The sequence below is a fragment of the Chrysemys picta genome, chromosome 4 (genome assembly GCF_011386835.1).
Source record: "Chrysemys picta bellii isolate R12L10 chromosome 4, ASM1138683v2, whole genome shotgun sequence".
Taxonomy (NCBI): Eukaryota; Metazoa; Chordata; order Testudines; family Emydidae; genus Chrysemys; species Chrysemys picta.
The window spans coordinates 19,527,641-19,549,110 of record NC_088794.1 but is presented as its reverse complement, the minus strand read 5'-3'; the positions used below and the strand labels follow the sequence as shown (position 1 = coordinate 19,549,110).

General features: G+C 50.1%; 1 protein-coding gene and 1 long non-coding RNA gene across 5 annotated transcripts in view; one reads left to right on the top strand and one right to left on the bottom strand.

The window, feature by feature from the left end:
- Nucleotides 1–20,975, bottom strand: part of BLACAT1 (BLACAT1 overlapping LEMD1 locus) — a 65,994-nt gene extending 45,019 nt beyond the window's left edge. Inside the window, exon 1 of one of the 4 annotated variants that reach the window (XR_010600385.1) lies at nucleotides 20,700–20,975. The gene's annotated coding sequence lies outside the window, so the exon portion shown is untranslated. The remainder of the gene's footprint in view (nucleotides 1–20,699) is intronic. The other 3 variants (XR_010600387.1, XM_065591509.1, XM_065591508.1) reach the window with 3 other exon arrangements.
- LOC135982905 (uncharacterized) lies at nucleotides 14,719–20,708 on the top strand. Its single transcript, XR_010600388.1, has 3 exons — nucleotides 14,719–14,823; nucleotides 16,744–16,846; nucleotides 19,170–20,708. It is a non-coding gene; the product is annotated as an uncharacterized LOC135982905 (long non-coding RNA).
- Nucleotides 20,976–21,470: the final 495 nt, after the last annotated feature.

Below are 21,470 nucleotides of genomic sequence, written 5' to 3'. Positions count from 1 at the left end.
TTCTTGCTTTGGTTTTTTTGGTTTGTTAAACTAGGGATTGCCTCATTCCTCATTAGGAAATCCAGGGACTCTCACACACAATGGGTTTCTTTTTTTAGCACTAGTATTTGAACTGTAAGTTTTCAGATAAAGAACAAGGATTTCTTAGGGGAATCTCTTGTGGAAATACTGGTCTCCACCTATCCCAGTAACAATTATTTTCTTAAAGGACTTAAGGATGTCCAGCAAAACACACTCACGAACAATTTTCAGCTCTTCATCCTTCAGTTCATACTCATGAGGAAAAATATACTTCTGAACTAACCAGGGAATTTATCTTTCCTCTTTGCCTACAACCAAGGATTGATACTGACTGAAACAGGTAAAATAGCTTAAATCTATTTTAGTTGAACACACATATACATGAACATATGCATTAGCTATATTTTGCATATCGTACACTGTGTGTATATATATATATATATATATATATGCACACAAACATTCATGCACACATGATAGTTGACTACAACTGATGAAGAACTTATATTTTAGCTGATCACACATATATACCTGAACGTATACATTTCATATACAGTATACGATGTATAGATAGATATACACACACATGCATATTCAAACACATTCACACAAATGCACTTTTGATACTTGACTAAAACAGATAAAGAATTTATATTTAATTTAGCTAATTACACACATGCATTGGCATAAGAATTGCATGTAAACTTCATGCATAGTACACAGTGCAGTGTACATGTATATGTGTTACACAGATACACATAGGTATATACACACTCAAATTTACACACATACGTGTATTTCATTGATACCTGAATAAAACAAAGAGAACTTTTATTGAAGCAGATCATACATATATACACATGAACATAAGTATTTCAAGTACATACGTAAACTGCATGCATGGTATGCAGTGTGACTGCATATATATACACACACACACACACACACACACACACACACACACACACACACACAATACTTAACAAAAACAGATAAAGAACTTAAATTTCTTTTAGCTGATCACATATAGATGCACATCTATATTACCTGTGCAATACATATTCTGTAGGTATATGTACATATATATATGTACACATTCCCATTCACCATCCCTCACACACACACTTCCATGATGCAAGACTTTTTAACAAAGAAAGGAAGAAAAAATGCTGTCTTACTTTTTCCTTCTTTTTTTTTTTTTTTCCCCTCTCCTCCCTGCAGCCTTAATTTCAGGACTTCAGTGGGAGTGGAATTCTTTGGTAGAGATTATGAAAAGCAACATAACAAACCACTGAGCGCTGAACACAGACTTGCAGAGGGAATAGCTTTGCCAGCAAAGACGAGGAGGAACAAAAGCCCAGCAATAAGAGCGGTGCTGAATAGGTGTCTTCCTAATTGTAAGGGAATTGTATGGATGTGTGTGTGTGTGTGTGTGCGGTAGCAGGGGTGGGAGGGAGGCGGGTAGAAGGGGAGATATGAAGAGACCTCCCTCCCACACAGGCAGTGGAAGGGAGCCTGCAACCTGAATGTGAGGTTATTGAATAAATTATCCTCTGTCTCTTGCTCTCTCCTCATTGGGCCAGGGAGCAGGGAACACTTCTGCATCAATGATGTTATGATGAGATCTTTGCATTCTCTGCACAGTCTCACACTGTTACCTTCTGCTAGGACAGCGCACAGATCTGTGCATTCTACCCAGTTAGAAAGCTCATTTAAGACCCTAAATCATTCCAAGGGAAAGAAGCAGAGAATTAATTTGCTTGATCTCTTTCTCTGCCCCCCACCCCCACTATAATCCTTCCCTCTTTGGGTTTTTTTTTTCCTTTCCCTTTATATCAAGACAGATGAAAAAAGAGAATCTGGCCCAGGGGGGAAATTCTTTTACAATGCTCTAAATTCTGCTTTCAACAGGCAGGGAAATTAAAAATAGCCAACATAGTTCTAAATCAGAGGCAGCGTTCTTTCTCTAATGAATGTAATTAGCAAAGTGAGGATGGAAGTGTGTATCCCCCGCTGTTTTCTGCCTCCCTCAGTGTTTTTCTGAACGCTAGTCTGCACAATTCAAATTTGATTGGGAAACATCATTTTTCCACTTCCAAGAATTGCTTGGGCATGAGCGTCTTATGGAAATGACTGTTCTCCTCTCCACACACATCCACGCACGCCCCTGCATATCTTTCTTCCCTCAACCTTACCCGTGATTCTATCTCTGTAATGTCCATCACCAGGATATCCTGGCTCTAAAAAGGTATACTAGAGAAATGCTTGATGTTCAGGTTCTTCATTATGGACCCAAACTGGAACCGCTCTCAATCCCCACCTCAGGACTTGTGGGCTCAGATAGAATTAAATACACATCCTGGCTTTCAATTTGCAAACAAAAGGAAATAAAATACCCACCCATTCTCTCTCTCTCTCTCTCTCTCTCTCACACACACACACACACATCCATCCCTATGAAGTTTTGCACAAGCAAAGGCAAACCAGTTTGGGTTTGGTTTGGTTTTGCCATCACTATCAATTCTGCATTCACTTTAGATATCATAAAGCCGGTACTGGATGGTGTGACTGTAATGATTGATTATTAAATATGTATTTATTCAGGGTTAAAACCTACAGCGTGGGCCACACTCTACTCTTATTTACACCCCTGCTGCCCCACTGAATTCAGACCTGGGGGTAGGACTGCATTATCTGACATCATCCCAGATACAAAGACATGTCCACTTTTCCAACGTGGGCTTCTAAACGGGATTGTGAAGTCTTGCACTAGGCGGCTCAGACAGTGAGTTCTGTTAGCCTGCAGACAATCTCACAAAGGGAGCAGGGAAAGCCTCATTTGCTTGGGACATTTGAAACTAGACTGGGGCCAATGCTAGACAATGTAGAACAGGAAACAATCCTGCACTGGACTAGACAGGACCTACCTGCTCTTTTAGATCTGGAAATTCTATGTGTTCAATTCAGTCTTGACATAAATCCACGGGGATCAATAGGGTTACACCAAGGATTTTTGTCGATGCCTATTTTTGATGCCCAGGAAGTGATGAAAGGTCCCTGTTGTACACTCAGGGGATGACTACATTGTGTGATTGCAGCTCATGTGGACACACCTGCGCTAATCTAGCTAGTACAACTAAAAAGAGCAGGGAAGATGTGGTGATGCAATCTTCAATGTGGGCTGCACAAGCTTGTCCCAAACCCTGGGTATGTACTTGTGATCCTACCCCACATCAGGGTCTGTGCCACTGCATCTTCATTGCCATTGTTAGCTGTGCTGGCTCAATTAAAGCTAGCATGGGTGTGGCTGGATTGCGACGACACCTCTGATTTCAGTGTAGACATCCCCAAGTGCATAGGTGCTGGAACAGTTTGTACAGTGAGGGCGCTGAAAGCCATTGAACCAAACTGTAAACCCTGTATATGAGAGAAACCACTTCAAGCCAGGGGGCGCTACCGCATCTCCAGCATCCCTTGTTCCAGCACCTATGCCACAGTGTGGTGGCCAGTCCATACAAGACCACAGATAGCAGGAGGTGAGGTTAGAATGATATAGCCTGGTAAAGCTTAGGAAGTGGAGGAGTAGGACCTGCTTGAAGCTAATGCAGAGGGAGTGAGAAAGCCCGTATATAGATTCAAGCAGGGGACCCTGCTGCCTGTCTGAATGCTGCCTAGCAAACCTGACAATTAAAGCCCAGCTCAGAGCCTTCAGCAGCAAGTGAAGATCAGACTGGATCTGACTCAAATCAGCTTCACTGCGTCCAAAGCAGGGAGGAGAAGAGGCCAGGGTGGCATGGAAGAGATAAGTGTATGAGATGCTGCGGAAAGGGAGAAATGCCAGAGAATCTATGGAGTCCACCAGGGACTTCGCTATTGCAAATTAATTTTATGTAACCCCAAACCAGTAGCAACATGAGAGTTTTGTCATCTTCAGGCACCAGTTTAGCTTTGACGTTGTCCTCGTTTGTAGGGTTTTTTTCTAAATTGTCTTGATGTCCTTAATTTGCATAATTCCCAACAATGCAGCTTGGCAGGATTTTTGCTCTGAGCTAATGAAGAGATGGCAAAAATAAACGTGTCATATAAGATTTGCTTATATTTTTCCGTAAGTGAACTGCCACCAAGAAATGATTTGCTACGAGGGTCAAGCTTGTGGGAACAGTCAGACTGTTCTGCCAGGCACAGGAGGTGTTTGCTTTGCCCATAGTGCACAAGATTGCCAGAGCCAGGAATGATAGACTGACGGACGCTGGCAGAGAGCATGAGTTGGAAATAATACCTTTAATACACACAGGGCTAGCCTGCGAACGCTTCCCTGCCGTTGGGGAGCAGTAACGCACAAGAGTCGCCCCATTGGCTTTAATAGGTGAAGAATGGGTCACACAAGTGAGGAAGGGGGTCACAATTTGGCCCAAGGCAGTTTGCAAATTGACAACCAACTAGAAAGTAATTGGTCACTCAGGGTTATATTCTGAGCCCACTCACTCATGTTGTGTAGTACCTCAGCCCCATTGAAATACATGAAGCAAGCTACTCCCAGAGTAAGACTGGGCCAGTCTTGCCTTTATTTAAAAGTTAACTCACAAAGAATCACGTCCTATGCTCCTTACTCACCTGTGACCAAGTGCCCTTAAACAGGCAAACTCCCACTGAATCTGATAGTCTACCTGAAAAAGGACCTCTAAAATTCGCCTTCTAACAGCCACCAACTCAATGCCATTCAGAGACCAGATCCCCCCAGTGAGGGGCTACGGTTTGAATTTAAGGAATGATGTTCTAGCAATGCTCAGAAGAGCCAGAAAAATATCCTTGCAATTGATTGCACGCTTGTGAATTGTTGTTATGATATGTGAGATATTCTTCTGCGGGTTTTAAAGAGGTTCACTGCTGTGATTACAACACATTTGCGTCCAATAATAGCTATTGATGTTACCTGGAGTGTCCTATTTTTAGATTTATTTTCTTCCAAATTGTGGGCCGCCTAGGACCTTCTGTCCTCTCATACTGCTCTCATTAACATCACTGGCAGCTCTCCACACATAGTGAGAGCAGGAGTTGGATCCATTTATGAAATTAGCTCCATTAGCCCAGGAAGAAACAATATTCTTTTGCCATGAATGTCCAAATGGACACGAGTGCCTTTCTGCTTGGCTGTTGGGAGCTGGGGATTGTGCAACTGGAAAGCAATTTCCCCTAGATTTTGCAAGATTTTACCAATTATCTCCAAGTCATGAGGTCTTAATGAGCTCAGGATGAGTAATACCCAGTGAATCAGGAATAACTGGTGTAAATTTTTAACAGCAAGGGTAATTAATCATTGGACCAACTCCCAAGAGATACGCTCTACCTGGCCCACAAGTTATTGTGTTTGGTACAGGAATTGCTAAGTGAAATCCTCTGGCCTGGGATGATCACAGGGATCCCTTTTGTCCTTAACGTCTATAAAAGTCAGCTTGAGAGGAGAATCACTCATGACGTTTTGTTGATTTGATCGGATGTTCTTACTTTAACACTTTCGCCAATTCTTGTGATTTTATCTCAAGTGGTGTGATATTGGGTGCTTTTCTTCAAGCCCCAGCCCTTGCAGTCCTGTGATGATGGGAGAATCTCACATTAAAACAATTTAAAAAGTAAATATCCAGTCTTCATGGTTGTGGAGAAAAGCTTGAAAACACGATGTCCTAAATGGTCCAAAATAAAAAGAATCAAAAATGTATTATCTTCTTTTTTTAAATGGCGTGAATTTTAAGCCACTCGCACGATTTTATGGGACTGATATATGCTATTTGAACACTTGAAGTAGGCAACCCTGCAAGCTTGAATTCAATTACGTAGAACTGGTCTGTACTGGGAAAGAAACCCACCATCTGCTAGTTACTAAAACAGTCAAACTTTTCCTGTGAAAAGAACTCATCAGCTTCTAACACCCGGACTTAGTGGACACTGAATGAGCCCCAGGATAAGGTGCTGTGCTTGACTACAGTGCAGATAGTTCCCTGATACTGTTATTCTGAGCAATGCTCCTTATTTACTCTGTGCCCCTCGTCCATTGGCGAGGGGGGGTGTTTTGTAGCGTGTTAGGCTAGCAGATAGGACACATATTGGCTGCTGTTTTGTCTTTTCATTAGCAGGATCCCTGAGGTGCAGAAGAGGAGATGGCTGTCTATCAACCACAGGGGGAAAGGAAATGCTCAGTTCAACTCCTGATATTAGGGAACTTAAGAAATAATGTGTCGGGCAAGTGAAGCAAAGCTGGAGAAGGCAAGAGAACGAATGAGAAAAGGGAGTGAGATGGAACGGGAAGGAGAAAGGAGGCAGTTGGAAGGTGAGGTTGGTCTGGTTATGAGCAGGCACAGCTCCCATTGATCACTCATGGAGTTATGTCCCCTTTTAAGTAGGGCTGGCCTTAGGGTGACCAGACGTCCCGATTTTATAGGGACAGTCCCGATATTTGGGACTTTTTCTTATATAGAGGCCTATTATCCCCCACCCTCTGTCCTGATTTTTCACACTTGCTCTCTGGTCACCCTAGCTGGCCTTGGTTCATGGTGAAGAAGGCAGTGAGATCCCCTACGCGCAGGGAGATCGGCATGCCTCGACCCATTGCCTTCACTGGGGCTGGACATGTGAGTGAGGGCATCTGGACGGGGTACCTAGAGAAGGCCAAGGAATAAAGCAGTGTGAGCTGAACCCATTTGCCAGTTTGGAGACCAGGCGCAATGGTGAGAGGCACTATAGAAAACACGGGCCTAGATGAGACAGTCAGGGGCAGAGAGGGCAAGAAGAGGAACAAGGGAGAAAGAAAGGAACAGAGAGAGGAATAGAGACAGGCAGAGTGGAGGAGACCAGACGAGCAATAGGGGCGAGACAAGGAGAGCAATAGAGTATATCTCCAGCATCCGATTTATGATTTTCCTCCCTCCCTGAAGCTGAGCAGCGAGAGGCCGGGATCATCTGTCTTCATTACATCACCCAAATAGGCTCTGTCAGTTTACACTGTAAAACTAATCAATATCCCCCTGCAGACCTTGCAGACTGCTGGCCCCCCGTCATGCTTTAGTAGGCAGCTTCTACCTCCGGTGGTGCAGGTTGGGAGCGGGAGGGGGGGGCTTCTGAGGGGCTCTGAATCCACAGACAGACTTACACTCATCTCTTGGTGTGTCTCTCTCACACACAGAGCCCTCACTTTTTCCTTTCCAGCAAGAAGCTCTGTGATTTAGGGTTGGACAGACCTGGGAAAACTATTGCAAGGCATTGTCTGCAAATGTTCATTTAATTTTTTTTAAAGAATTTGCTTTGGCCATGTTCACACCCTTTTTTTCTTGCTTGCTTGCTTTCCCCATAGACATTATCTATCTATCTATCTATCTATCTATCTATCTATCTATCTATCTATCTATCTATCTATCTATCTACTTACAGGCCCCTTCACCATCATATCCAAGCACCTTGGTGTTTGCTTTCCACAAACATTCAAAGCAAACTGCTTGCACAAGTTTATCCAGTGAGGAAGCAGAAAGCCACACTGAATGGCTTATCTGACTGGTTGCAACTGCACAACACAGTTCAGAATTCTAATCTTCTCCCACAGAACCGTCAGGTAAACACAATCCAATAGGACAGTCATTGAATAAATGCAAACAACAAACATATTTGGGAAAATCATGATCAGCCTGCGGGCATTCTACCAGAGGAGAATGAAGCACTGGGCTAGATTATCAGAAGAGTTCAGCTTCCGTTTCGGCACCTCCACTTTGGTCTGGAATGCCAAAAACGTTCAGTAGCCAGTAGCTGCCATTGTCCTGCAGAAGGGAGTTGCTAGGTGCACAGCTCCTTTTTAAAAATCTGGGCCCACAGTCATAGAATAAATTGTGAGCTGCTCATTATTTGTTCAGCTCTAGCGACCGACACACTCCGACATTAACCCAGCCTGGAATTATTCTTCCACGGTGCAAATTTCAGCTCACCACAATCCCTGGCTGTGCACTGGAAATTCTCTTTGTCTCCTCTGTGTCTCCGCATGCTCAATCCTCACGGATAGGGACAGGGAGTTAATAAACCTGAGCCATAAAGGTCAAGATTCAATCATCCGGTGCTGCTGGATGTGAAGCAAAGACACTGAGGCTTTCAATTGCTTGGCAGGCCTGGGCTTGGCTGAAAAATGATGGAGGGGCAGGGTGGGAACTGCCAAAGGAGTTTGCAGGGGTGTGTGGTGCAAAGGGGTTAACTCCTTCAGTGCTCCCTGAAAAGGCTTTTGACCTGGTGGCAGGTTTACAGAGGGATACCCATCAAAATGAATGGAGCGGCTGGATACTGCTTTCTATCACAGGAGTGTTAGGGGGCTTAACTAGTTCTAGTCTGTAAAGGGCTTTTAAGCTTTAGGGCCTGTTGAAATCAATGGGAATCTTTCCACTGACTTCAATATGCTTTGGCTCACATCCTTAGTGTGCTAGAGAAGTGCAAGAAGCCAAACATCCACAGTGTAAATCCAGAGTAACTCCACAGAGTTCAATGGCGTGACACCGTTACACCGGTGTAACGGGAGGGTTTGATCCTAAGTATTCGTACGATTAGCTTCTCCTTTTTGTTTAATAACCAGGCAGTCTGGAAGAATGCCCCAGGCCGTTCTGCTGCTCTCGCTGGGATGGGGGCCCGGCTTGATGACCTCATTAGGTCGTTTCCATCTGGAACTTTCATGGTTATCCCCAGGATAAATGACTCCTCAGTTCAGGCAGATGTTTGAGAGACATTGAGCCCGGTTCCTCTGCCTGGCTCCTTGCGCTATCCTTTGCAAGGGGGGTGTGAAACGACCCCAAGTCGAAGTGCCCACGCTTTGCAGAGGCAGACGTGAACACATGAGGTAGATGTGCTCCGGCTCACCCAGGAGGTATGGGCTGGATGCAGGGATCACTGGCTGAGGCTGTCTGCCCTGGGTTTTGCAGGTAGCAGATCAGGTGTTCCGAATGGTCCCATCTGTTCTTCCAAACTATGCACCTACAGAAGGCACTATAGAGCAGAGAACCAGGCCACTGGGGTTTATCCTTCGATCCTTCAACCCGCTTAATGTTTCCGACCCCAGCTCTGGACACACAGTGGGTATGCTCCAAGCTTTGCCTAAGAGCAGGACCCGGCTTTCAGCTCCGTTCAGCCCTCACCCCTTTGCCACTGAATGCAAGCTAGACTTTCACTCCTGCATCCACAGCCCCGTGGGCTTTACCAGGCTGCCCGATGTCCATTACCCACAGAGGGTTGGTGCAGAGGAATCTCCCAGCTCGAGGGGATTTGGAATGGCCACGCCGCCCATGGTGTGGAGGGTGAAGGCTTGCTCCTTGCTCACCATGCCCCTCCGCCTTGGCTGGGTTGAGCTCTGCTGCCAGCACCTGGCTAGTTCCTTCCTAGTCCCCTTGCTGTGGAGATGGGGCTGCACTCCTGCCAGGCGACAAGCGTCCGCCATCGCACGAAGCAGCTGGCAGGTCCCCCAGAGTCGCAGCCCCTTTCAGATTCAGGTCCTTGTATTTGTCGCCACAACCGCTTCTCTTCCCAGTGCCCTGGACCTCACGGCACCTGCCTAGGGATCCCACTAACACCCCGTGCAAGGTGAACACCCTAAATCCCCCTTGCTCAAGTCCTGTGCGTTAGCCCTGATTCCAGCCACCGACATAGCTGCACCAGTGCAGAGATGCAAAGTCACCATGTGCCCTGTTGGGGAACCATCACTGCTTGGAACCTAGGTGATTTGCACAGGTACACATTGTGGCTTAGAGCAGCTTAGCCTGTCTACACATGGGCTTTGCACTGGTACCTGGCTGCCGATGGCTGGAATCCAGGACTTCTGCCTAATTCCTGGTTTCTCACCATGTTGCTGCTATGCTCCATTTGAATAATCACACACCAGCGTTCCCTCTGACAAGGAATCTGTATGCTCAGAACCATTAGACTTGATATAAAGTGACAACTGATAGCAAACTGTATTGGCAGCCTCTCATTGAATGTAATTACTTAACAGCAATCCTCCTGAATCAATTCATACCAGCGTAGCTCAACTTTAATTCCGTGCTCTCCAGGGCCCCGAGAAGTGACTGTGGTTTTGTTGTTCTTCGCTTACTTCGCTCTTCAAGGCCTTTTGTTTACAGCGGTTGATCTCGGCAGCGTGACCAAGCTGATTTCAGGTGTGAAGAATCCAAGCGAAGAGAAAGTGGCCAAGGGAACAAGTCTTATTTTCACTAGCAAATAAGGAGCTTTGGAGGGGGGAGGGGGTGTTTGAATACAGCGTTAGTTAAAATCAGCAGTGCGGCCCATGTTCTAGCTGTCATATTGGTTATTAATGACAGGGGAGTCTGGAGGTGCTGTCTGAAATCAGGGCTTTGTTGCGCTAGGTGCTGTACATACACACAGGAGACAGTCCCACCCCAAGGAGTTCACTAGTGAAATAGACAAAGGAAGGATGATTATCCCCAGGTTACAGATGGGGAGCTGGCACATGGGAGAAGTGACTCGCACAAAGGTCACAGGGGGACCCTAGGGCAGAGCAGGGAATGGAACACAGCTCCCCCCCAAGCCCCACTTCAGTGCCTTACCTGCAAGACCCACCCCCCCCAGTTTTCGTTTATATATTTCATCCCCACGGCCCCCTGTGCCCAATACAACTGCCCCAAGCTCATCTGCAAGCTCCCAAAACTGCCCAGATTTAAGTCCTTCTTACACACCCACTTCTGCGACTTATTTTAGCACCCAGAAGTCCCACCCAAGCCCAGGGGCCCAGGAGCTAGGGGTTGTCCACACCCAAAGATATGCCTGCTGCCCTTGGGAGATTATACGCTAAATGGCTGTGGCAGACAAAGGCACGGGAGGAGAAACAGAAGTGCGTAGGTGACTTGAGCAAGGTCATTCATCAGGTCAGTGGCAGAGCCCAGATCTCCTGACTCCTTGCCCTGTGCTCTACCCCACAGACACTGAACTGATCTGACCAGTATATGAATTGCCCATTGCCTCTCTTCCTCCAAGCTTTGTCTTGTTGTCTGTCTGTCCTTAGATCCATAGCAGTTACAGATCATGGGCCGGGGGGGCTACTCTCTTTCTATCGCCGTGAACAGCTTTTGTTTCGCAATGAAAGCTTCCCCTGGATTCCGTAGGGCCTTTCTCGTCTGTGCAGCTGCCCATGTTTCCAGAGGGATTGGACAGAGAACCAATGAGTTGATGTGCTCACCCCTTCCTTCTCCAACCCCAAAAGAGGACAGGGGCCAGGTGCTCAGCTGGTGTAAGCCTAGCACCACCGAAGTCAATAGGACTACTCCGGATTTGGCCTGCGATGTTTAGGAGGCACAGAGTGTGAGACTTCCCCCCGCCCCCAACCCATAAGCCTGGCTTCCGATTGTCAGCAAAAGTCTCACCCAAGACAAAACCCATCCATCTTACTCCCAGCCGCGCTGCTAAAAATAAGCCAATGAAGTAGCAATCACCTCTGAGCAGCGGCAACTCCGTTAAAGCGCCAGGCACCTGTGTCCAGGCTCCTCGGTGCGAACAGGCCAGGAACCTGATAAGCTCGCACCTGTCAGGGGCAGCTCGGCCATTCCGTCATCCTTCTTAATTGAAGCTGTAGGCTGCAGCTTATCAGCTGCCGGCTCTTCCCAGATAACGCCTGGCGTTCCTGGGCAGCCTGGCTGTCCTTCCAGACTGAACTGAAGCACCCCCGCTCCCAGCTCTCAGCACAGACACAAGGGAGATGCCAGCTCTCTAACCACCCCCAGCCTCATCCCCCAGCCCGGGCCCTGGAGTGCTGAGCGTCTGGCGGGGAGGAGGTAAACTTCCCTAGGATTCCCTATTCACTGGATTCTTAATTAATAATGACCAGTTACTAAACGCAGGTTACTGTGACCATTTTTCTAGTTACTGGTTATTCCTTCATAATTGCTGGTTGTTATTTTCCATTTGTACTACGGTAGTGCCTAGAGGCCCTGGCTCCATTGCACTAGGCCCTACACAAACGTATAACACAGAGACAGCCCCGGGGAGCTGCCAGTTTTAAGCAGAGCTGGGATTAAAACTCAGTTCTCTTGGCTCCCGATCCATGGGACCACACGGCCTCCCATAAAAACAAACAGAGTTAGTGACCTCGGCCGGGTGAGACGTTTATGTAAGATCAAAGGTACCGGCAGCCAGGAGTCCAGGGAAATGAGACTCCCTGGGATGGTCTAACACCTCAGAAGCAGAATCTGCTTAGAGAATTCTTGACTCCCTCCTTTTTTTCGTCCAGCGATATCTTCGCTACTCTGCCCCATCCTACATATCTGCACCTGGCATTGCCGGGACGGGGGCGGGCGTGGGGGTGATGTAAAGAACTAACCAGGGAGCAGTGGGATCCTAGGAGTGGACCGAGTCCTGCTGGGGAGCCAGTCGGAAGAGGAGCAATTAAGGCTCTTATTCCTGGGTACCAGCGTATGAAATGTATTTAGTGTCAGTGTATGTGTGTCTCAGCACCTGAGCGCATACATGGGTTCCTCGCAACACCCCAGGAGGGGGATAATTGTTATTCTACTCCATTATATAGCAGGACCAACTGAGGTACAGAGTAGTTAAGTGACTTGTCCAGGGTCACGGGGCAAATCAGTGGCTGAACTGGGAACAGAGTCCAGGAGTCTTGACTCTGAGTCCTCTGCTCTTACGACTAGATAAAATCCTTCCCACAGCTTGGGCTAGAACCCAGGCATCCTAAATGACTGTCCTCTGCTCTAGCCACTAGAGCAGGGGTAGGCAACCTCTGGCACTCTTGCCAGAGCTGATTTTCAGTGGCGCTCACACTGCCTGGGTCCTGGCCACCGGTCTGGGGGCTCTGCATTTTAATTTAATTTTAAATGAAGCTTCTTAAACTTTTTAAAAACCTTATTTACTTTACATACAAGAATAGTTTAGTTATATATTATAGACTTATAGAAAGAGACCTTTAAAAACTTTAAAATGTATGACTGGCCCGCGAAACCTTAAATTAGGGTGAATAAATGAAGACTCGGCACGCCACTTCTGAAAGGTTGCCGACCCCTGCACTAGAGGATAGTGCCTCCAAAGAACAACTCAGTTAGTTGTCCCTCTCTGTGCAGATGTATGCTGGGAGGTGGATCCATACTGATTTGATGTGTTGGATATTTGCATCAGTTTCCGTTACAAACACCCATTCGTCATGTAGATCTCCAGGCATTTCTTTAAAAGGGGAGATTAATTTAGGGAAGTTCTCAAATCCAATTTCCTCTGGCAACAGCTATTAGGCCATGCGCAGTGGAGATACAGACTCCTGTCCTCCTGCTGCGACTGAAGGAATTTGATTCTGTGCTGCCAAATTTGCAGGGCTGCAAACACATTCTCACTCTTGATTAATGTGAGTAATTTCTGCTCGAAAGAGGGTTGAAATGAGCAGCTAAGGGGAAGCGAGCAGTGAGGGTTCCCCTCCCTCCCCATCCCTCTCCACTGTTTGCATTTTACCATCCCTGGCATGGACTAACAGATAAACAAAAATGCTGGACCAGTTTCAAGAGTAGCAGAAGGCACAGGAGGCAGGGGGCATCTCCGAGGATGCTCAGATGCTGTTGTGCTCTTGTTTGGTTTATAAAAGGGAAGAGATATGGTATATTTATCCATCAGCCTCTGCCTGATGCCTCTCCCCGCCCGAAATTAGCCATTGGACCTATGGATCAAGCCCAGCCATATCATATTTAATCAGTAGCTATCTGGGAATTCCCTACACTCCATGATCCCTCTAACCTTCACAGCAATGGCAGGGAGAGAACTCAGATCCTTCTAAAGCACATGCCCCTACCCCCTAAGATAAAGGAGACTCTTCTGCAGCTCTATAGGGGCTGTGACACATAGGTGACCAGCCTGTCCAGTGGCAGGCAGGGGTGCATGAATACCCCAGCTGGCACATTGTACTGGTTTTCGTGTCGGTGGCTCCTTCCAGCATTTTACAAGCAATGAACTGAGGCACACAGTGCCTGGGAAGCAGCGAACTGTTGATGGATGGATGGAGATGCTAGGCCACAGAGGTGAAATGACTTGTCCCACATCATGGAACATGCCAATGCTCAGAGCCAGGAACAGAATCTAAGAGTCCTGACTCCAGGGCACTACTACCAGTAACTCACTCTTCTATTGCACTTTTGAGCCCCATATCGCCAAGTACCTGACAAAGGAAGTCAGCATCATTATCCCCACTTCACAGAGGGGGAAACTGAGGCGAAGAGAGTTACAAAGTGGCACAATAGGTTAATGTCAGAGGTAGGGCTAGAGTCCCAACCCCATGTGCTATCTTCTGGGCCCCCCAACCCCTCATTAGCTTAGCCTTAGCTCAGGACAACATTGAGAAGGGGTTCCCGCTGCTGCCCATCTTCCAGGGGCACAAAAAGAGCTGCCTTAAACTTTTCCTGTTGTGCCCAGACTCCACTCAGACAGCTCCCCGCTGACACCAAAGAAGATTATGGAGCAAAGTGAGATTGGGCCTCTGCGATCCAATTTACGCAGCAGCCAGGGCCGGCTCATGGGGACGTTGCAATAGGCCCCCTATTTGGCCCCCCATCCCCAAGAGACACCATGTAGAAGCTACAGTAGAGATGTGGTTGCTATACAGCAGGGTGCACTACCACCTACTGCCACGTGGGGGGGACCCCGGCTGGGGCTCGGGCGTCTCCCGCGGCTGCAGTACCGCTGCGTGCCACTGGAGGGCGGTTCAGCCCCAGCTTGGGGGCCCTGACGCAAGTGGGATGCGAAGCAGGCCTGCCGCTGAGGAGCCGGCTCCGAGCAAGGGCCAGAGGCGGGGTGAGGGGCGTCCGCAGCTGCTTCTCCAGGCCCAGCAGCGGGTGTGTGGGCTGGGGGAGGGGAGTGTCTGTGGGGTGAGGACACGTCCCCAGCCCAAGGAGTCCCCATGGGACCTTGTGTAGGTGGCCTCAGTTTCCCCCTCTGCAAAATGGGGTTGATAAACCTATGCACCTGCCCGCCCCCCACGCTCCCCTGGCGGGTATCCCCCGTGACTGACACACTCTGCTTGGCTTCCCCACGCGTGCACGTGGACACACACTCTGGCCTGTTTCCCCTGGCGTGGATACAGGCACCCACTGCTCTGCTGTCCTGGCACATGTGTGTGCAAATGTGCGCGCACAAACGCATGCACACACCCGGCTGCCCAGTGCATACTGCTCTGCTCTCCCTCCCCGGCATGTGCACACACCCATTCACACATTCTGCTCTGCTCTCCCTGACATGCATTTGCACACACCCCCCCCACTGCCCTGCTCTCTCCTCCCTGACACACATAGGCACACACCTCCTGCTGCCCCGGCATGTGCACCCCCCCCACACCCACTGCCCTGCTCTCCCTGACATACATAGGCACACACCTCCTGCTGCCCCTGGCACGCGCACCCCCCCACACACACTGCCGTGCTCTCCCTGACATACATAGGCACACACCTCCTGCTGCCCCGGCATGTGCACCCCCCACACCCACTGCCCTGCTCTCCCTGACATACATAGGCACACACCTCCTGCTGCCCCTGGCACGTGCACCCCCACACACACACTGCCCTGCTCTCCCTGACACACATAGGCACACACCTCCTGCTGTCCCTGGCACGCCCACACACACCCCGCCCTGCTCTCCCTGACACACATAGGCACACACCTCCTGCTGCCCCTGGCACGCGCACCCCCCCACACACACTGCCCTGCTCTCCCTGACACACATAGGCACACACCTCCTGCTGTCCCTGGCACGCCCACACACACCCCGCCCTGCTCTCCCTGACACACATAGGCACACACCTCCTCCTGCCCCTGGCATGCACACACCCCCACACACTGCCCTGCTCTCCGTTGTGCACACGCACCCTGAGAAACACATGCTCCCAGCAAATCAGGCTGCTCCCTCGGCCCCATTCCCAGCAGCTGCTGGCTAAGCTGGGCGAGCCGAGGGTGCTGGATGTGTTTTCCAGACTCTGGCTGGCGCGCCCTGGAGTGTAGACGCTCTGCTAGTCCCAGAACTGCTGTCTGTGCGCTGTGCAGGTCCTGGGGGACCCGGGCCAGGCGGTCTGGGGGGTTACAGCAGAGGGGCTCGGCGAGGAAGCCTGGCGCAGCCTGCTCCGCTGGGTTATGTGCAGACAGCTCGGGGCTCGGTGCCATTTCCTAAGTCTCTTGTGGCTCTGGCTTTGAGGTGCCCTGTCAGAGGGGCTGGCAGCCGGCTGGGCTGGACCGGGTGCTGCCACACCTCCGGCGTGAGGTGGTTTCCTTCTGATCTAGGATTTACAGTTTGGTTCTGTGGCTCTCAGCACCCCCACTGTACAAATTGTTCCAGTGCCCCCGGCACCTTCTTCTGCGCGTCTCCCCCCCATCCCACCCCGACATGACTTAAGATACCCACCAAGGGCACAAGCCTTTTAACGTCCATTCCCACGTGCCCTCCCCCTCCGTGTCTGTATCAGTGGGGTGCATGGTGGAGCCAGAGGACAGCGTGTAAGGGGGGATGAGCGGGTGTGCACAAGGGTGCAGTTGGCAGGCTGTGTCCGTGGATGCTGGGGGGGTGAGTGGGAGGGTGGCAGTGCTGAGGTGTGCACGGCGGGTCGAGAGGAAGGAGAAACGGGGCTGGAGCATGACTGGGGCGGAGAGGAAGGGGACATGCCAATGTGGGTGAGGATCAGATTTCAGTGCCGGGAGGCTCTGAAACATTCTCTCCTCTCCTTGCAGAGGTGCTGCTCAAGGTGTGTTTGGTGGCCTGTGCCCTGGGCTGGGAGTCAGGAGACCTGTGTTCTGTTCCCGCCTCTGCCACCAAACAATTGTGTGACCTCAGGTAAGTCCCTGCACCTCTCCGTGCCTCAGTTTCCCCTCCTACCCTTCATCTATTGTGTCTGTATAGACTGCAGGCTCCCTGAGGCGCGGAGTGTGCCTCACTACATGTCCGCACAGCACTTACCACAACGGAGCCTTGATCTCAGGCGAGACTTCTAGGTTCTACCATAATATAATTAATAATAAAATGTGGGCGGTGCTGCCTATCCCTGCGGTTGTACCCTGGGACATCCCCGCTGAACCCAATTGTCTGTGCAAGTCTTCAGCCCCTGAATTTTCCCACTAGTTGTTGTAACAACAGGAGCCCTAGTGTAGACAGGCTGCTGGCATTTTGACCAACCCGCTCAGAGTAGGTCTAGATGACAGGATCGTGAAAATGTTAGGAGCCCATCTACACTAGCACTAGCAGCAGTACGGGATTGCAACGTGCCAATGTCTAGTGCAGACAGGGCCGGAGTGTCTCAGCCCACAGGTTGCTCAGGGTCTCCTGGCTGTGAGTTGTAAGTGCAGTGCCGAGGTGCTGTGTGATTGGAAATGGATTGTGGTGGAAGGAAGTTCCATGGGCACTGCAGCCCCCTGCCCTGAATCAGACCAGGTGGATTTTGTGCTGGACCTGCCCAGCTCACCACACCCGGGTCTCAGGCTGGAGAGAGGAGGATTGGAAACCGACCTGAGAACAAGGATGAACAGATTGGGTTTAGACAAGAGAATGAGAGGAGGGATTGTGGGGGGAGGAGAGAGCTCCCACATCTAAACTGGGCTCTGAACCAGCCACTGAACCTAGACACTTGAGCTAGATCAGATCCAGGTCTGAGTTGTGGGGCTGGCCCCCTATCTTCTAATGGGCCAAAACCCTGGATCCCAACAGTCTCAAACCTCGCATCAGAACTTTGCAGCTTGGACCCAGCTCTACCAAAAACAAACAAAACAGGGAATGACCTCAGTTCTTCCTCTTGCTCCCAGGGCCAGCGCGGGTGCCCAGGCAGGTGGTGGTTCAGATATGGGGAGTATGCGACTGGCTGGAGGAGAAAGGCCGATGCATGGAGCAGAGGGTGTCAGTCAGCACTTGCCCAGCGAGTGAGTGACAGCTAGAGAGGTCCTGGCCTGGGGCTCAGTGAAGGTCGCGTGGTTGGAGGGGGTGGTGGGAATGGCAGGATTGGCCAGCCTGCGGAGAATCCCAGCAGGATAACGATGTGTGTACTGGGCTGCCAGCCAGGCAGGTTCCCTGCAAGCAGGATTCCCAGCGGAACAAGGACCCTGCTGCATGTCAATTGGGGACAGAAGAGGCAGCGTGGCAGTAGGATGCCACTGGGATCTCCCCCGCAGCCTGCAGGGATAGGCAAGCTACAGGGATGCCACCTGTTGGTTCTTTCCCTCGCGCTGTCCAAGGGGGTGATCAGCCGCTCTTTCCTTCCGCTACCAAAGCCCGGGGCCCTGCGCCATCCTCTCCCCCTGGGGAGGGGTGGCTTTTCGTCTTCTTTTCAATGAGTTCTTACAAGGGGAGGGAGAAAGTCATATCCTCATCTGGCAAAATGTCAGGGAGTGATTCAGAGAGAAGGCGAGCGGCAGAGAGAGGCAACCCACACAGGAGAGTTGTTTCTAGTTTCCAAATGTCAGCATGTCCTTTAATTAAATGCTGATTAACTGGGGACGCGCTCCCTCGCGCTGGAACAGGGCTGCTGCTGTTAACATCAGGCTGCTCCGAGAGCCGGGGCATTCGGCTCTCGCTTCCTCTCGTCCTGGGGGGATAAACTGTCTGGTTCAAAGGGGGCGGTGGGGGGGTGGGGAGCCAGCAGGAGAGTGTGTGGTCTCATGGCTCGGGCATTGGGCTGGGAGTCAGGAGACCTGGGTTCTGCTCCTGCCACTGAGCTGCCATGTGACCTTGCCCAAGTCACTTCCCCTTCTTGTGCTCTCGTTTCCCCTCCCACCCTTTGTTGTGGCTCATTAGGCAGTGAGCTCTTCGGGGCTGGGGCGCGCTCTCGCTGCAGTATTGTCTACACCCAGACATTGCACTGGTTTAACTTAAATGAGTATTAAACCAGTGCCAGCCCTTGTGCGGATGCTCTTCTTTCGGCTTAAAAGCAGCTCATTTTGCCTCAGCTTAAACCTGTTCCCCGTTGACTTCAGCGAAACTGCAATAAACCTGTTGCAGACCAAAATGAATGTCCACACAGCCTCTTGCACTGGTTTAAGATTATACCTAGAGTGGTGCTGCTTTCTCATGAAGATACCCTGAATGTATGTGCTGATGGGGCCTCTGGGCACTAGCGTAACACACCTAATAACAATGGCCTAAACCTCAGACAGTGTTCTTTTGTTCGCAGAACGCCCAAGGCCCTGCTAGAGCATCATGGAAGCCCAGGGGATGTTGCTCTTGGCTTGACCGGCGTTGGATCGCACTCCTCTCTTAATTCCTCTGTAACACTGTGCTACGATTCCCAAGTACACATGCGTGTTTGATTATATCAAGTACATAGACTATTGTCAGCAAGAGATGCACTCTAGCTCAACCACAAGATAGGGGCTGGATGCAGGGTGACGTTCTCTGGCCTTTGCTGTGCAAGTCAGACTAGAGGGTCAGAATGGTCCATTCTGGCCTTAACACCTGTGACTTGACACAGATTTGACTTTTGTCGGCTGCCTACGTGTAATTCGGCCCTTGTCCTGTGGCACGTGGAAGCCATTCAACTCCAGAGCTCCCAGGGGACAGAGACTTCACAGGAAAAGGAAAGGAAGGCCCCACAGCCACGGCACTGAGTAGTGTAGCTCTGTTACAGACAACTGGGTAACCCGTCTGCAGAAGACTCACTGCAAGGTGACAGTACCTCAGGGAGCAATGTGGGGCAAGATTTTCACAGCAGCCTTGGGGATTTCCACACACTGACATGAACAGATGTGTCTCAGTCCCCTAGACTGCTTTGAAAATGTTTGCCTCCCAGACAGCATATTAAATCTCTTATTGGACAGCCCCCTTTGAGAAACCACTTCTGTACTATGTCCAGTCAACGACTCACATGAGGAAAGGCTGGGGGATAGGGCGCTGGCCCGGGATGGTGGAGTCATGTCTCAGGCACTATTGACCCAAAACCTCCTAAGAAATGTTAAATAGTTCAAGCCCTGTTTTTCCATGCCAAGGAGTGGGAGGAAGGGTTTATTTTCCCTCTTCCTGAACAGCAACTGTTGCCCTTTGCATTATCCAGTTCTGGCATCCGCACCAAAAGATCACGCCGTTTACACCTTCCTCCTGTCGGTAGGCGGGCTCTGGCTGTCTTGTGGGCAGAGCAAGTCCTCTGAGAACTCTGAGGCCCTTTTGCATTGCTAAGAGCTGGTGTAAAGCACTACACAAAGGATACCCTTCGCAGTGCACAGCAGCAAATTTTGTTTGTCCTACAAAACCCAGCAACCACAGTAGGTATCTTTAAGTGCCATCCCAGCTTATCCGAGCACCAGCGAGCCTAACCCTGGACTAAGCAGTGCCGTCCTTGTCAACGAGCCGGCGGCTGCTCATTAAATCCCGACCCTCAAATCCCGAGCGGCACAGTGCGTTGCACTCCCTTGACCCCTGCTCGCGGTCTAGCATTGCTTGCCTGGCTAGCATCCCAGCGCCCGAGTTCACAGCCCTCCGCCCCAACAGGTACTAACCCGCTCTGTCCTGCTGCTTGCCCTGCGTCTTGTTCAGCCTCCGCGCCTGAGGTTTGGTGAGGCGGGAGTTGGAGGGGAAGCAGGATGAATCATTTTAGAGGAAGACCGATTTCCATATCCCCCTGCTGGAAAATTAAAGTCTGCTCTTAGTTTGCATCCCAAACGCGATTGCTTTGGGAACCCTGCCTTGCAGCGCCTTGGAAAGCACGTACCTCTCAGCAGCCGGCCCTGTGGAGATCAGTGCCCAGGCCGTCTACCTGGCAGCGGGATCTTCCTTCCCCTCGTGCTGAGCATCATCTTTTCTCTGAACGCCGAGGGAGTCGAAAGCTGCAACTTAAGGACTTGACAGACTGGGGAGGGCTGGATGGACTCATTGTGCATGCAAGGCAGTCATTGGCTCTGCCTCTCCGGCTGCCGTGCCAGTAGGTTAGGTTACACGTGTCATCCCTCTCCTCTGTTCCTATTATTCCTGTGTCACTGTCCTTCCCCGCGTGGTGCTAGAAGGGAGGAGGTTAAGTTATTGCTCTGTGTGTGTGTGTGTGTATTAACAAGGCAGCACGAGTCAAGCCTGCCGCCTAGCGTATGCACTGGAGCAGATGCAAATACTGCTAAAGGCAGAGACCTGTCCAGCAAAGCCACCTCTTCTGCCATCGCCAGTTCCCGCCCTGTGCAGTGCAGTGTATGGTTTTTAATTTCCTGGGCACGACGCTTCTTATGGCGACTAGCAGGTCTCTCGTTGCTCTTTATCAGGCCTTTTATTACCCCCCCACTAGATCCATACAGGCCAACTGGCCCCGTTGGCTGAGCAAAGCGCTTCCCCTTTTACTGCTCGGTGCTTCCTGTGCAGTGCTAAGTCCTTGGCCAAATTCTTGTCTCCGGGGTTTGATTCCCAGCCAGTGCAATGAGACCGGTATTACGCCTTTAAGGCAGCATTTCCCCAACTTCGGGGGAAATTAAACCAATCGTGCCCCTTCTTCCACCCT